The 17,951-nt window shown below is 41.0% G+C and overlaps 1 protein-coding gene across 17 annotated transcripts in view; it reads left to right on the top strand.

Moving 5' to 3' along the window:
• Nucleotides 1-17,951, top strand: part of FRRS1 (ferric chelate reductase 1) — a 342,186-nt gene that overhangs the window by 182,807 nt on the left and 141,428 nt on the right. The window lies entirely within an intron of this gene.

Raw genomic sequence — 17,951 nt, 5'->3', positions numbered from 1 at the left:
AATAGAACAAAAAGGCAGAGGAAGGTTCAGTTCACTCTCTGTTTGCTTGTTTAACCTGGGCTGTTGATCTCCTGTCCTCTGTGCTTCTGGTTCTCAGGCCTTTAGACTCAAACTGGAATCTCCAGCATTGGTTCTCTACTTCTTAGGCTCTCAGGCCTTCAAACTACACTGTGGGCTTTCCTGCATCCCCAGCTTGCAGATGGCAGACCGTGGGACTTCTCGGCCTCCATTTTCATGTGAGCCTTACGCCTTATAATAAATTAGAATAATAGATGTAAAATATTAAGCACATAGCACATAGAAAAGATTCAATAAATGTTGGTTACTGTAACAGATGTCATATGTTGGCTAGCTCAACATCTCTTCCAATCTCTATTATGCCTCTCCATAAAGCTAAAAGAACTGCATTTCCTAGACTCCCTTGCAGCTTGGGGGCCATAAATGATTTAGAGTCTTTCTATCCAATGCATCTGTTTGAGTCTTGACTTGGAACTGAAGAAGCAAGGCATCCATTTCATGGCAGAGTGTAGTGGATTTGTACTCTGTTAACGTAGCAAAAATTGAACTACATTTCTCAGAATTCCCTTCCCTGCATAATTATGGCTTGGTGACTGTGTGATCTTGCATGAACTTTGGAAGGTGGAAGTAAAGCAGTAGCCATGTTCTGGTCATCTTCAGGACCAGGCACGGCTGCAGTTTGTGCATGTTGTGGTTATCTGCCGGTTCACCTTGTTGGTGAGGGGCAGTAACTGAGCCCACATCAACTCTAGATTCCCCTCCTCTAGCTTCTCCAATTCCTAGGTCAAGTTTGTGTATAAAAGGATGCCAGCTTCTCCTGCAAGACACCCCATTATTGAAGTTGGAGGCTTATAGAAGCGATGAGACCAATGTGGGTTTCAGGTTTTGTTTGTGGGCTCCAGCGCGCATTCTTACCGGTTCCAGATTATCTTTGTTCTCTTCTGCTTCACATCTGTATTGCCTTCCTAATTGTCTGCCCTGCTGACCTGGAGCAGTCAGGCTCCAACACCAGGTACAGGAGCAACAGTCAAACAGAAATCATTGAACAATTCACACCATTGTGTAAGGTCAGATCCCTGCAAGAACTCCTGTCGTCTAGATTTATCATCTCTCGTAGCTCTGTTTCTCTGAGACATGGAGGCAGTGTGGTCCTGTGGTCAGTGGCCTCCTGCATTAGTAGCTTCTTGCAGAGGAAAAATGATTCTGAGGTTCTAGATGTTTCCTAAAAGCCTAGAATCTATTGACTTTCAATAATTTTATGAGTTCCTGATACCTCTTTGCTCTTTTACCAGCCAGAGCGCTTTCTGCTGTCTGTTATAGAACTTTACTGCCTAAGGCATTATTATTATTGCGAGTTTAGCAATGGATTTTGTCTTCATGGGGCTTATGGTCTAGCAAGAGAGAAGATATTACAAGTGTGATGTGTTCCCTTTCCTTCCATTGAAAATATTTCCTTTGATTTTTATTGACCCTTTTCCCAGTTCCTAAGAGGGAAGTCATCTTTTTCCCCTTGCTACATCAAAAGGAAGCAGAGGACATCTTGCTAAATTTTTCACGTAGGTTTGGTGTGAGAGCCAGTGGCTCATTACATGCTAGCTCCAAGATTTGGGGAAGTGTTGATTCAGAGTGGCAACTGCTTAGACACTGGGTTGGGAGAAGGGCTGGAAAGTATTTTCGTGCTAAACATGATAGTGAAAGAAAATATCTGATTTGGAATCTTTCAAAAGATAAGAAAGAAAAAACAAAGCAACAAACAAATAAAAAAAGCGATCAGAAGGCCTGGCACCCCTTATATCTAAGCAGACATAGTTTTCATATCATTTAAAGTTAAAACCAAACTTACATTTGTTGTTAAAGTTTGCCTTTCCAAATGTCACTGAATGCTATTGTCATAGGACTACTATGCTGAAGATTATAAATTGAAATACTCAGACTAAAGTATAAGGCAATGTTTTGAATTTAAAGTATTGCCATTTGAAAGTTCTAAAAGCTATAATAACATTTACATTTTATATCTCTTCATCCAGCAGGATTTTAGGGTTTTAGTGCATTCTGTAAATCACAGTAGGGTCAGACTTCTTTTTTTTGAAGATATTCTTTCAGTCATGAAAGTTATTTCTCCCAGTGTACTCATCTACTGGTAATAGTCAACACTGATGAAAACGGAGTGTAAGGAAAACACACGTCTTTCCCTCCAGAATCCCAGGGCTCTGGAGCTCTGATTTTAGTCTCTATGTTTCCCTAGTGCACCTGTGAAATTCCCTGAATCCCTTGCCTCGGCAGGCATTCACACCTAATGCAGACACTTTATTCCTGAATCTAAGCTGCCGATTTCCCAGTATGGAAATAGTGAAGTGGTCTGGAAGCTGATGTCACCAACTCAGGAAAGGGTGGTGCCGGCTTCCTGGATAAGGCGTCTGCCTATAAGGGGAGGAACAGTCTTTAGCTGGTGTGGAGGTTCCCAGCATACTGTTTCAGGAAGAGAGATTTAAATCCAACAGGGATTGAGTATTTATTACGTATCAGGCCTGTGCTACACACATATCATCTTCACAACAATCTTGGGAGACTAGCATTACGGTGCATCATTATCGCTGCTTTACAGAGAAGGAAATTGACAGTCATGTTTGAAACATGGGCTTTCTTTGGATTAATATCTTCATGGTATTTCTTTTCTAGTCCTTTATTTCCAAACTTTCAGTTTGCTTTTATTTTAATGTGTTTCTTGTAAACTGTGTAGTTTTTCTTGATCGTCACTTAACAGGTGGTTTACTCTTTTTATGTTTATTATGGTTATTGGTACCTTTGGACCTGCTTCTACTATTTCGTTTGCGGTTTTGGCTGTCATCCCTTTCCCCTGCCCCTCCCTTTCTTCCTCCCTCCTTCCTTCTCTTTATCCCTCCTCTTTCTTTCTTTTGTCAGAGTTTTATGCATAATCCCTCCTTTTGTTCCTCTCCTGATTTAGAAGCTAAAATTATATAAATATATACACACACATACATGCAATATACATGTGTTGTATACAACTAGAGGTGATTATACACCATTTTATATTTATATTACACACATAAACACCTTTGCCTCTCTAAATACAGAGATCTTTGTTTATGTAGAGTTTATAGGTATTCTTATTATGTCTGAAATTATTTTTATTTTTCTCCTACTCTTGAAAGATAGTTTGGCTGAGTATAGAATTTTAGGTGAAGCATTATTCTCCCTAAGCTTTTAGAAGATATCACTCCATTATTTTCTATATATCAATTATGGTTGGAACACGAGCTTAAGGAGGATGAAGGAGGCTCGAAGTGTGAATTTAGAAGTGTTACACTATATTTAAAATTCATGGTTGCTGAAAAGAATATAAGTTGATTTTTGGTAGTTCTGGTCCAGGGTTGTCCCATCTAAGACCTATTAACATTTTGGGCCAGATGATTATTTGTTATTTGGGGAGGGGAAAGTCTTGTGTATTGTGCAATGTTTACCAGCATCCTTGGCCTCTGTCGACTAGATGCTAGTGGCAGTAGCCCCCCTCCCTCCCAGTTGTGATGACCAAAAATGTCTTCAGATCTTGTCAAAATACCCTGGGGGTCAAAATTACCCCCAGTTGAGAACTACTGCTCTCATTTATGAATTTCTCTTCCTCTTCTGTCTGTCTCATCCCTGGTCATGTAAAATCAGTACTTGATGCTTTACATACATAAAGAAAATTTAAACTAATAATTAACTTATCTTTTTGAGTAAGTATTGCCCCAGCACTGGACTTCTAAGGAACTCAGTTCATAAGGTTTCAAGATAACATTGTCCAATTTTGATGTTAGTTGCATTAGATCACATGCGATTTACAAGAATGTTCTGGAGGGCGGCAGAAAGGCATAAACAGTAGTGGGCTTGAACGATTGTGATTTGTCCTTGACCTTCTCTCGTTCTAATTCCTCTTGCAGGACTGCCTCTATGATACACTATTATTTTCATGAATAGTTTCATTTAGTAAATGCCACCTGTACTCAGCCCGTTGTTGGCAGGATGATGATGTCAAGCTTTGGCTTTGAGGGAAAGACATGGAGGCTGAGGTTGTCGTGTGTAAGGGTTTTCACTTCTCCTGACAGCTCTGGCTGGGCTAGAAGAACGACTTGATTATCTGCACTAAGGGTTCACTAATCTAGCCCCTTCCTGAGTGCTCTGCTCATTCTTTCAGGAGGTCTAAGACTGAGACTTGGTTTTGACATGACATTTTGTAACGAAGAAGAGCAGTTCTACTCCTACAGGTGAAGGGCTAAGATGCAAACTTCTCTGGTCCTGGACTGAGGTCTGAATGAGTGGTAGACACTTGCTATGTTACCATAAGGAGGGGCGATGATACAGAGTGCTCAGGTGGGTGTCTGGAAGGTGGTAGCTTGGCTGACGCATGCTGGCAGGGATCAGAGAGGTGCAGCCTGAGGAAGAGGAGCCAAACTGGGAAGGTGGGAAAACTAAGGGAACACTGACCTTGGAACAGAAGCCCTTCTGTTTCTGTCCTCTCGATGTTACAGAGGAAGCTCTTTCTAACAGACGCTCACTGTTGTCCTTGTTTTGTTAGGCAGGTTGCTCCCCCGAGGTCTGGAGTGTGTTGTTATACTCAGGTATTAGATGACCGTGTGAACTAAGGTGTGGCTTTTGTGACCTTCAGGACTCACAGCTGATGAGTAGCAATGTTGTTGTAGATTAGTCTGTTGCCAAGACATACTTCCTGCCTTTATGATTGTATGTATTTCCTAGCTTTATGGGGCCTCAAGTCCCGGAATGCAGGCATGATTAACAGGAAAAAAACCAAACCAAACCAAACCAAAAGAGGACTACTTCTCTTTACCTGTGGCCGTCCCACAGCTCGAAGTGAAGCACCTTAGCGGCATTCTCCAGAGGGCTGTGTACTAGGTTTAATGTCACCTCAACTACTTGGCTTGGGCCCTTCTATGATAGGAAAAAGCCCATTCTGTGCCCCAGTGTTCACATCCTCTGAACAGAAAGGATGTGGATTTGCCATTGTCACCGACTCGGTGCTCCCATGAATTCTCCATATGAACTCTTGTTAGTCAGAGTCCAGCTAGAGAAGCAGAGCCACTGTGGGTGTTATCAAAGTAGGGATTTAGTATAGGAATTAGACTTTTAAAAGCCATAGGAGGAGCTGAGGGAGTGAACTTCAAAAAGGGGAAGTTGGAGAATAAGACAAGTGACTAACTTTTCCTCTCAAAGCGCTTGTCCAGGTGGAAAAGCTGGAGTTGTAGGGAAAATCTGAGAATCAAGCATGTCCAGCCATTGAAGTGGAAGTGAGGACAGGAACTTGTGTAATGCCTATAGAAAGCTGCTGATCTATACAGCTGCTGCCTCTGTGGGTCCACAGCCAAGCGTCTGGTGGTGGGCACGAGGCAGAGGAAGAAGGGCTGGGTGCGTGGTGGAGGAGAGCCAAGGCAAGGGGACCTGCCCGGTGACTCTGTCCCTCGCTACATCTCACTTCAATGGCTTTCAGAGAGTAGTGCCCACTGCTTCACTTCTGCCTACCAGATCTCACACAAGCTTCTCTTTCGGCCAACTCCAGTCTGGAGCCATATGGGGAAGAGGATTTTGAGAGCCTTTCCTTCTGGCTTAATGATGTTGATAATAAGATTGTCCAGAAAATAACACTATTCTGCAGCACGTGGAAAGGCGTGTTAATATAGTCTGCTACGGGAAAACACCCAACATCCTTAGAGTTTAGGGAGAGTGCAAAAACATCTTAGTTACCATATGCATTGTATCCTCTAGTTGTCCATTCAGATTTACCTATAGGTGGTGTGGTAGATTGTGTTTTATAAAGATGGCCATATAAATAGGTTTATTCAATTCCATGTGCTGTTTTTATGGTGTGACTTACACCACCTAGAGATGGGTCTGCCAACTGGTGGATCCTAGGTCCTCATCCTGTGAATTGAGGTTCTGGTCAAGAATGGTAGGAGTGATGCTCTGACTTCAGAAGCTAGGTCATAACAAGGACACAGCTTCTGCCTTTCTTTTTCCTCTCTCCTCTGTCTCTCTCTCAGGATACTTGCCTATGGAACTCAGCCACCATGTTGTAAGGAAGTCAAGGCCACGTGGAAAAGCCGCACAATGGTGTTCTATCCCCTGGCCTTCGAGTCTCCCAGATGAGGCTCAGACACCATGAGCAGAGACAGGCCATTTCCCCACTGTGCCCTGTGCATTACTTGTCCACAAAAACCCTGAGAAACAATAAATAATTATTATTAAGTCCCAAAGTTTTGGGGATAACTTTTTATGTAGCAATACATAACTAAAACAAGTGGACCTTGGAAATCGCCTCCTCCGTCTGTTTCCCTGATCCCCCACCTTTGTTTTACATCCCTCAGCCAGTGTCCTGCCTCCATTCTGCTCCCATCAAGATATATTCAAAGCCAGTGGGATCCATTTTTGGTTCTGTCCTGGAGAAACTAAGATACTTAAGATTGGCTCTGAAGCACAAGAGTAGTGGTGCTGGCAATTCGAACATGACAAAGGGGAGACGTAAAGTGTTTCTTTTAAGTGAAAGGTGAAAGTTCTTGACTTAACAAGGGAAGAAGGAAAAATTGTACTCTGAATTACACGGTAAGGGCCAATCTTCTATCCATGAAATTGTGGAGAAGGAAAAAGAAATTTGTGCTAGTTTTGCTGTTGTACCTCAGATTGCGAAAGTTATGGCCACAGTGCATGGTAAGTGCTTAGTTAAGATGGAACAGGCTTTATATTTGTACAGTAAGATATTTTGAGAGAGAGTTCATATTTACACAACTCTTATAACAGTATATTGTTATAATTGTTCTATTTTATTATTAGCTACTGTTGTTAATCTCAGTGTTTAATTTATAAATGAAACTTTATCATAGGTGTATATGTATAGAAAAAAACATGGCGTATTTAAGGTTTGGTTCTACCTGCTGTTTCATGCGTGCGTCCACCGGGGGTCTTGGCATGCACCCCTGGGGTCATGGGGAGGCTACTATAAGCGTTGTCCATGTACAATTACATCAGGCTAGTTTGTGAGTTCTGGGACTAATTCTTTTTGGTTGCCAGTTACATAAGGCTAGGTTTTAAATTCTGGGACTACTTTGGACTATAATGAGCAGCACTATAGCCCTGTAGGCCCCAGCATCCACGTTCTTCACCAGTAGGACACTGTCGTCTGCTTATTGTGAAAGGACATGGCCAAACGGTCTGGTCATCTCATGAGGCAGACTGCTAGTGTGGTTCTCTAAAGTAATGCTACTCAGAGAGGGAGGTTTTAGGAAACCTTGAGCAATGTGGGCTCCAAGTGGGAATTTCGTGATTTTGTGACCAACCAGTGTTCAAGCATTGTACTTTTATGGTTGATAGTACAGCATGAGGTACAGCATGAAGCTGGTCAAGGTCTTGGTTCTGGAGTCCAGTGGCACTGTGTTTGAATCTTAGCACTGCTGCCTACTGTGCTGTTGAGCAAACTACTTAGACACCTTAAACTTCAGTTTCATTATTTTTTAAATGAGGCTAATAATAGTATCTGAGTTTACTGTGTAGATTAAATGCCATTATACATTATGTCATACATTATACTATGTACCTTACACAGAGTAAGCATCCATTAAATGGTAACTCTTACTGTTATTAAAATGTATTCTTTGGCAAAAGACACTTCCTATTCAATTGTCCCTTGAAAACATCAAAGCTTTTCCTTACGATGCACTCAGTTTTCCTACTTCCTGACTTTCTCTCCAAAGCGAAATACTATCAGTTCATCTCTTAAGTCACTCTCCTTCATGAAGTACTTCCCAGCACTTCCAGTTCACTCATATCTTTTCTTCTTGAGATTCCCATCTCCCATATCACTAAGACCAAACCATACTATTTAATTAACCACTACTTGTTTTTTTTTTTCACATGGCTCAGGTATGATCATCCCTCTTAATAGAATTTTAAGTACCTTGAAGACAGGGATCCTGCCTTCTGCCATATTTGTACCATCTCCAGTATTCTAGATGATGCTGGGCAAGGAGCTGGTGCTCAGCAAACAATGGGGGATTTCACTTTCTATTTGGAAGGTGATTAAAATAATGTTCTTTCTTGGGAATGGATCAAAAGGACAGCTCATGAAATGTCACTGATCGCTCTTAGCTGGGTCTAGCGAGATGATTCTTGGGCTTCATGAAGACCCAAAGGATTCTGGCTACACATCACATGCGCACAGGATATGTGAGGAGACCAGCGAACATTCAGTAAAGGAATATGGCTTAAACAAACCAAATTGCCACATCCCCACTGCTCTGCCCCTGCCCATGGCTGGTTCAGAGCCTTTGGTGTGCTGCTGGAGAGGTGGGGAAGGGTCAGATGCCTGGCTGTATGTCACACACCTTTAACAGAGTTCTCTCTATTCCAACAACTCCAGATTTCTCAGTAGGCCTAGGACACATCTAGAATAGAGCGTTGATAGACAACAGATCACCGTGCTTAAGTAGGACTGAGAGAATGGAAAAATTGATTCACAGGAGGTCCACACTGCCAACTCAGCGGCAGTTGGAGGAAGTGCTTTCAAAACATACTGCGTGGAGGCTGGCAGATCAACACAAGGAGACATGCCAAAGCTTGCAAGCTCCCTATCTGAGACAGGGTGGATTCCACGTGGCTAAATCCAGCTTTTCCAAAAGGTCTGGTATCTCCCAACTGTCTTCTCTATCCCTGCTAATCTTTCAGTATGATCTGGACTGGCACTGTTAGGTAAAGACTAAAGAGAGAAAAACAGCTCAGGTTCACAGGGAGTGGTGGACTGGCTTAGAGCTTACTCTTCAAAAAATAATCATAGATATTCTATTTTATGCTAATTTTCCTATCCTTGAACGGTGAACTTCATGAATGCAGCTAGATTGTAGTAAGTGAGCACTGAATTTCACGGACGTAGTACTTGCTTACGTCATTGAACAGGTGAGTAGAATGGGCAACATTTCTCGTGCTTTCTGGTTCAGTTTCATAGGTCACATACTGAGAAACAGACTTCAACATGACTGCAGCTACAGAGCTGCTATCTTAGGGAAGGGGCTGGCCTGGTTTTTCTTGATTGGGAAGAAATAAACATGTTTAACCAGATGACTTCATCCTTATTCCAGTGAAGAAAGAAAAAATACAACAAAAGAAGAAAAAATACAACAAAGGCTAACTTACGGAAGAATGATGCGCATTTCCCTGGAGAAGCTGGTGGGGAAGGGGGTGAGGGTGGTACTGTTGAAGGGACTGGTTATGACCTGCTTGGAAGAGGTGGAATAAAACTGTGATTAACCCTCAAAGAGCAATTTTTAACCTTAGGCTTAAAGTAGCTGGTTCAAAAGAAAACAAATGCATTGATGTGAAACGCTGTGATTATTGGCTTCAGATGAAAGAAAAAATGGAGCCATTGTGATTTGGAAACAGCAAACACATTGAGTTTATTCTGCCTGATTCATGGAGATCTATTTTATATAATAGGTCGTTAACCATTTCATGAAAAAAGATGGAAGAGGCCTTCTACTTTATCCTGTAGAAACAGAAACATGCCTTTTCTCACCTCAGTTCCATCAAGCACACACAGACTCCAGACTCAAAGCTATTGTTGAATGATGAGGAAACCTTTATAGATAAACATGAAGAAGAAAAGGAGACCAATTTTTGATAATACAGTGGGACAGATTCTTTTTCTTTACCGTTGGCTTCAGGTTTCCCTGTCTTTCTAATGTCAAGTCTGTGATCAGAGGATACCTGAAAAGTCTTTGTAAGGAAATGCTACCCTCTGACTCCTCACATGTATAGAGCAAGTGAAGAAACAGTGGCCTGAAAGAAAATTCAATCCTTCTCTGTGGGCAGGCGACTTTGATAAACTCTCAAGGCTGCTAGAAGTGTAACCTTTTACTTAACTCACTTCTTAAATGAGCAGAGATCCTTAGCACCCCAGTGGGGTGGCAGGAAAGCTGATGCTTTCGGAGGTCTTGTGTGGTTTTGAAGTGATTTTTCAGAATTTCAGAAATTTATATGAATGTCCTGAAATATGATCGCATGACTGTTTGTACTTTCTGAATTCAAATGGCCCAAATTGGCAAGCAATTTAGGAGTAGAGAGAAAACGGAATTAGAATGCAGAATTAATAATCCTGAGGTGCTGGTGAATAGCACTTGGGAAAGACATGGAGCCAGGAAAAAAAAAAAAAACCTTATTCTACTCAGTTTGGGGAAAACCAGAACAAACCAAAAAGTCTAGCTATTTAATGTCAAATTAAATTCCAAATAGATTATAGTAAATATTTTAAAAAGAATAATGACAGAGGAAGAACATATAAGATTTTCATAATCTAAGGACAGGGAAGGACGTTTTCCCTAAAACTAACATCTAAAGCCCGAATCCAAAGAAAAATTCATGGATGAGTTACGTGAAAATATCACCATGGTAGAAAGCAAAGTTGAAAGACAAAAAGTACACGGCTTTATTACATTAGAGGTTTTATAAAAGAGGTTTGTAAAATCAACTAGTAAGTCACGGATAAGTGCAAATGAAAAGAGTGCTTACCATCTTATCAGCGGAAAATATTTTTAAAAATTGGTAATAACCCATGTTCAGCAAGATTGTGAGGAAATGGGCCCTCTCATTCACTGTGGGAGAGCATATACAATGGTGCAAATTGTATGAAGAGTAATCTTGCAACCATTGTCTCAAAATGTAAAAAATGCACATTTTGACCCTGTATGTCTGCTTTTAGGGATTATATAAGGAAATAATCACATACAGTAAAGATGTGTATGTAAAATGCTCACTGCTGCTTTATTTAACGTAACAAATGGAAGCTACCTAAATATCTGTAATTGAAGATTAGTTTTAAAAAGGTAAAGCAAAGCCTTACAACGGACGACTTTTGCAAATAATACTGTACACATACATTTATTGATATGAAGAAGTACTCATGATATACTTGGTGAAAAAAGGTCACGAAACAACACTCATAATGTGACAATTTGACTGGCAATGCTCAGGTTATGCACATGATAAGTTTGCATAGTTTATTTCTCAACATTTTATTATAAATTTTTAAACATACAGAACAGGTGAAAGGGTAATAAGAATTCTTATATTTTCCATCTAGATTAAATAATTGCTAACATTTTGCCATATTTATTTCTCTCTTTCTCTGAACACACACACAAACACATACACACACATACTTGATTTCACTGAACTGTCTGATTCATGAATCTTCTCTAATCATTTATTAGGGCCCAGATTCTGCCTGAAGAAGCGGTGAAGACCTCTGTATCATGAAAGGCAATCTGTTTTCGATTGTGTTTTCTAATGAGGTTTTCGTCTAATCTGCATTAAAATTGAATTTTTTGGTGGGAGGTTATTGACACTATAGTTTGGCTGTCATTTTTTTCCTTAGGTAAGAAAGTGTGCTGAAACAAAAATTTAATCATTTGAGATAAAGTGGGAATATCTCAATTCTAGCTTTTATGTTACAAAAAGTAGCAATATTAGTAAGTCTTTGGCAGGTTTGCTTAAAAGCAAAGTCAGAGTGAGGCTTTAGAAAGAGTGCTGTCTATTAATCTCTCTCTCTTGATCTAAACTGGAGGAGGGGAGGGGGATAGCGCCCATTCAGACATCTTCACCTGCAAACAGCTTTCCCTCCTACAGTCTTGTGGAGCCGCCACCATGCTCTGGGACGATTCTAGCCTGTCAGGGAGGCCGAGGCTGGATAAGAAGATGCTGACAGCATTCTGGTGCCGATCCAAGCTCCCCTTCTGAGTTCATCTCCTTCATCCTGATCTTTTCATCTCCACCAACCCACCCCACCTCACTGGGTGGGGCGAGAACTCTTTTCTTGCCACTCTTCTGTGCTTAGCCTAGCATCTCAGAGTGGTTGATTGTAATCCACTCTCTTTCGTAATCTAACCTTCTCAGAGTGTGGTGTGTGTTTGTGTGCATGTGTGAGAAAGTCAGGATGAGAAGCTGCTTTCTGCAAGTTGGGAGATGGGATTCCCTGCCCTCCTGTTTCCTACAAAGTTCTCAGACTTGACCTCATTCGCTTCCTTTTCCTTTTAGTTTCTTACTCCCCCGTTCCACTTTCTGCTTCCCTTTCCGTGCTACACTCTTCTCACTGCGATGTTCCCTTGCTATTTCTCCTCTGTTTAGGCTGTCACTCGTCTCAGTTTGCCTGGGTTTGTTCAACTGTGAAATCTGATTTCCTTCTTTAGAGTTGTCCGTTAGGTTCTCTCACCAGGTTCTTCCCAGTTCTGGCTTATCTCAAAATTTCCAGTGGGATGGAAGTTTCCTAAGTGTGTCTCGGCAGTGGTGCTTGGATTCAAGGTTAATGAACATTAGAGATCTGGGCAGGGGTTTGGGCACCAGGTTGAATGCCGGATTTCCTGTTCATAATTACAAGTCCACCATGTTTGTTTTAGGATTGGCCTCCAGAGATTAGGCGTTGAGTTAACATAAAGGTCAAGTTCCACAGACTGATTATAGTAAGAGTTTACAATGGACACAGATAAGCTTTCACCTTTATTCAAAGTGTACGCTTTTTTTTTTTTTTAATTGAAGTACCGTCAGTTACAATGTGTCAGTTTCTGGTGTACAGCACAATGTCACAGTCATGCATATACATACATAACACTCGTCTTCATATCCTTTTTCATTACAAAGTTTACTATAGTCTTACTTTGTTAAAGATTGATACACTTAAGAAACTGGAAAATTGCATCATCAGTTAACTTGCCATGGTTTCCTTGCACTATTGTGGCCTATATCCCTCTCCTCTGCCTTCCCAAGAAAGTCAGAATTCATGGTGAGGACCAGAGTGCTTGTCAACCTCATCATATATTTGCTTTATAAGATCTTTCAAGGTTAGAACTATGTACATGCTGAACATCAGTCGAATTTCTATATTAAAATATCAAAATGAAGAATATAAAAGTCATTGGGTCATTGAAAAGGAAATGGACTAATAAAATCAGAGGCTGTCTGTCAGCTCTGCCAGAGCAGCAAAGGAAACAATGCCAGGGAGACTGAGGGCTTTAGGGAGATTTACACTGAAGGGCTACCTGGCAAGTATAGGAGGTGAATACGCACAAAGCATTTCAAATGACGTAGTATATTAGCATTATTAATGAATGGCATGTATAATACAATAAACAGGTAAAACTAAATTTAGACCTTACAGCATTACAAATGGTTAAAAGATCATTTAATCTTTTAATGAGGTAGAACGATGCTTTGACAATCTCTCAAGGCCTTTTCCGGTATATTTTATTTCTATAGCTCTTGCATATTATGTATTATTTTTATTGGTGGCTGTCTCAGCACCAGTTACATATCTATATCAGTTTCAGTAGAGATGTCTATATGTGAGCTAAACAAAATCTGGTCCGATTCGACTTTCCACATCCGCAGAATATTTTAGAGAAAGTATTTCATGTTTGTTGAAGATGATAGCCCTGGTTAAAATGCAAAAGGCCAGGACCAGGTAAGTCAGAAGCTCTGCACGGGGCACCCACTGCTTGTACGGCAGTGCGTTACACGTGGTGGAGACTACAAAGGTGGATGGTCAGCCTTTGTTTCTAGAAATGTGCAGTCTATTCTTGGCATCCAAGTTGCATTCATGTAAAATACAGATAATGAGTTGTGAAAAATAAATAATAACACAAGATAATATGTAGTAAGTGGCAGGTGAAAGATGATGCTGCCGCGTGGAGCACCAGGCGCAGGAGATGGGGTTTTGTTCTGTCATGAAGATAATAAAACATTTTCCAGAGGATGAGACTTTGAAAAAAATTGGAGTGTTTTTACTGATAATGGGTATGCTGGTATACTACAGATCTGCTCTGAACGTAAGGAAAAGAGGGAAAATATTTAAAAATTGAATTGAAATCTTTTTATTTACTTATAGCACTCGATCACTTAAATGAAGGTCAACCCAAAGCAGGTGACATGAATTTTGTCCCAGTCAAGACCTTGGCCACCTTGCCCTTTACCTGCAGGATGTTGCTGTAGTCTGCTGTAACCAGATCGTATGTCACACATTTCTTTAGGATTTTGAAATCGTCTAGTTTTATTTACACACAGCTGCTGTGTTTTCTCTCGATGGTATTGACTCAACGATTTATATTCTTGTATACACATTTCAATTTTTTTTCACAGATATTTAACTAAGCTGATTTCACTTGTTAAGCATTTCTTTGTAGAATTCTTGAGCAAAGCTGTACACACAAACCGAAATTCAGGAGAGTTTAAAGGGAAAGTTAAGTACTCAGAATTCCAGGCATGTTCTATACAAATATTTGACCTTTACCTAATATGTCTGATTGGTATTTATCAATTAATGGTAACAATAGTTTTTTATTTCATTGCAACTTATCAAGCTGTTATAAATTTTAAGACTCACCATTTTCCCAATCAGTTGTGTTAAAATTGTCTTATATCAAGGAACTTTTACAACTAACTGATGAAGGGAACAATTAAGCCTGCCAACCAGAAGCAAGATTTTTTTGAGATTGCAGATATAAATCTTTCAGCCTAATTTCTTACCTCAATAGTAGCTGTAATTTGGCTAAATATTCTCAAGTAATTTCATCCAAGTGAATTGTCTACAGGAGAGACAGAGTACATTTACAGGCTAGGACTTTTACAGAGATTCTAGAGCTGTGCACCTCTGAGCAATAAAAAGAAAACATACAAGGAGACAAAATGATGGAGGCATCTATTTGGAGACAAAAACAAGAAGTGTTCCTCCATTGTGGTGAATACAGGAATGTCCGTGAAAAGGTGTCTTGGGAATGCTGAGCAAAAAGGCAGGGCCCTGCCTGGTGTGGAGAGAATTCTCTTTCTGGCTCATGGAGGGCTTTGGCTTTAGGGGAAGGGATAGGACCTGGAGTTTGAGCGGCCTGGGCTCAAACCCGGTCTCTGTGCCCTAAGAGCTGCATGACGTGGGTGTATTACTTTTTCTCTTGGTGCCTCTGTGTTTCCACATGTAAAACGAAGGCAGTACTACGCATTCTCCAAGAAAGTTGTGAGGGTTTCCCATCTGTGTAAAGAACCCGGTCTAATGCTCTGTAACTGTCAGTGCCCCCATTTCTCCCTTCCCCACATCGAGCAGATGCTCAGTGTGAGAGCTGCATGCCCAGCCACTGTCTGTACACTGTGAGAAGGTGCCTTCTAATAGTAGGGCAGAGAGCAGCCTTAGCTGGCTTCAGAATCAAATAAACCTAGAGGAAAGGGTTTTCACACAACTGCACAGATAGAAAAAAAGCAGTCAGGTGGGAAACGGCTTTTATTTCAAAAAAGACAGCTTGGATGGAAATGAAAGGGAATCGAAGTGGTACGAAATAACAGTGGGTTGATTGTTAGAGTAATTAGTGGCAGAACTGAAATGTCAGGTTGTTTTTGGATCCTAAAATTCCCACAATAAACCTATGGGAAGCTTCTCTCCGTGAGTGGCAGCTGGCCAGGTCTGAGTACGGGTGTTTGAGTTTCCTAGAGACGGGGAAGGATGTTGTCTGGGCTACTTAGGACCCAGGGCTCCAGGGGGTTTGGTAGGTCGACACTGCTCATCAAGGGCCAGCCTGTGTGTGAGCAAGAAGGACCTGGACTTTTCTTTTCTTTTCTTTTCTTTTTTTTTTTTTTTTTTGAGGAGGCTGCCTCTGTGACCCTGTTTAGAGTGTGATTTGATAGTAAATCTCTAAAAATATATCCTCACCTGTTGTCCCCTGGTTAGAAGTTTTGCTCTAAGGCATTTGTTTCTTTGGGTTAAGATAACCATTTCCAAGTGTTCTCTTTTGATATGGAAGACTCCACAAGAGGGTCTGATACAACTGGTTTTTGTCTCATTCCTTCACTTGGTTTTAATTCCCCTAATGGGGAATCAGCCAGAGCCTGGGCTCCGCTCCTTCCAGGGCTGCGGAGCTGTGAACGCGTCGGGTGTGGCGCTGGGGCAGCTCACAGAACTGCCTGTGCAGGCTGGGTGGAAACTTCGTTCTAAAAGGAAAAAGAGCCAGACCCTAAGCTTGGTTGAGCTATAAAGCCTTAGATAGTCAAGAGGGAAAACGAGTCTGATGTAGAAGTGGGGTGTTTATCTTTTGACGGGGAAAGAAAACAAGTGAAAATAGAAAAATCTATTTCACTAAAATATAAACAGTGAAGTTTGAGAAACACCTCTGGGGATCCCCGCCCTTGGAGGTTAACCCAGGCAGAGGAGAGGCCCTATCCCATGAGCCTGCAGGGGTCGCCTCGGAAGCCCTGGCGACCTGTGGGTCAGCGGGCTTGGGTGGGCTAGAAGTTGTTTATTTCTTTTTATCTTTTTCATTTTTTATTTTTTTGTTTGAGGGGGAGGTAATTAAATTTCTTTATTTATTTACTAATTTTTTAATGGAGGTACTGGGGATTGAACCCAAGACCTCATAGCATGCTAGGCATGCACTCTACCACTGAGCTATACCCTACCCCCATTTTTTTTTTTTAATTTTTTTTGTTTTTTGGAAGTTCTAGGTTAAGAGGTGGGGAGCCTGTGGAATTAGCTCAGGTTGCCATTAGAAAATGTGTTTATATGATCGGGCTGGATATTGAAGATATAAAGAAAGAGAAAACAAAGGCATAGGTTTTAAAATGCAATTATATTTCTGTTCCCGGGTGGTGGAGAGGTGAAGGTTCAGTAAAATAGGGAGTCACTGTGAAACTGTGATTAAAGGTTAAAACCAGCTGCAGAAAGAGCACTCTAATCCTGTGCAGGCCAATTTTGGTCAGAGAGTCAATTATTAATGGAAAAAAAATATCTAGCTCATTAAAGGTGTGGGGAAAAAAATCTGACAAAAAGTCTATTTAGAAATATTTGCCAAATTCTTGCCAGAAAGTTTTACCAAACAGAAAATAAGCAAATGAAAGTGTTTGGTAGACTCACCATACCTGGAGACTGGTATTTCTGCTCTAAGAATTATTTGGTTCAGTTATATAATGAATATAAATTTAGTGCTTTTTAAGTAGATGTTTTTAATTTTTGAAACGAAGTCAGGTTTATACAAAGTTGGGCTCAGTGTTCTGTAAAGCTTATATTCTCATCATTGGCACTGTCTGTCTGGTGGCAGTAATTTGAAGGATGAGGTAAAATTCCTGGCTGGGATTTGTGAAGTCAAACCAGGAATTACCTCAAAAATATCAAATGCTCCAATGGTGTGACTGGGACATACGCAGAGGCAAAACCGAGTTGTGTTGGTCATCTAGGTGTTAGTATCATTTAAAATAGTTGAGAATAGGATCCTAGGATTTGGAATTTTTGATGAGAAGAAGGAAGTTTGCTAAAAGAGATGGAAAGGACACAGTGGGAACGTGGGTGTGTGTGTTTGGGAGCTTTGCACAGCTAGGGCTGCTCCTGGTGAGGGGGGGCGGGCGGGCAGAGAATGAGGGAGACCGGGGGTCTGAGTGGTGGCACCTCCTTTAACTCCCAGCTCAGATGCACTCCTTAGAGACACACACTCAGGGTTTCCTAGGAGAATCATGTGGCAACTTTTTATGACATCTTGAAAGTAAACATCCTACTTAGAAACTGAAGTGCTTTACCAAATATTGCACATGGCACTCAGTAATAATGATTTCACCCTGAAGAAACCACTGTGGGTTTCAGGAGTTCTGAAAACTGGCAACTGTAGCACGTCTCTCTCTCTCGTCCTCAGTCCAGTTTAACAAACGTTTATGAGCACTGTTCTGTGCCCAGCACTGTGCTGGCCCCTGGGCCGATAAAGATAAGTAATAAACGAATGGTGAGAAATGGTTTTGGTGATGGATGGCATTTGGATAGATGGGTGGGTAGGGTTTGGGTAGAAATAGATGATGGCATGGAAGCTTTTCCAGAGAGAAAATACTTGTCAGATAAGGAAGGGAGAAAAAACATTTCAGATAGAACC

The sequence above is a fragment of the Camelus bactrianus genome, chromosome 9, assembly GCF_048773025.1.
Source record: "Camelus bactrianus isolate YW-2024 breed Bactrian camel chromosome 9, ASM4877302v1, whole genome shotgun sequence".
NCBI lineage: Eukaryota > Metazoa > Chordata > Mammalia > Artiodactyla > Camelidae > Camelus > Camelus bactrianus.
This window is presented reverse-complemented; position numbering and strand designations above follow the sequence as displayed.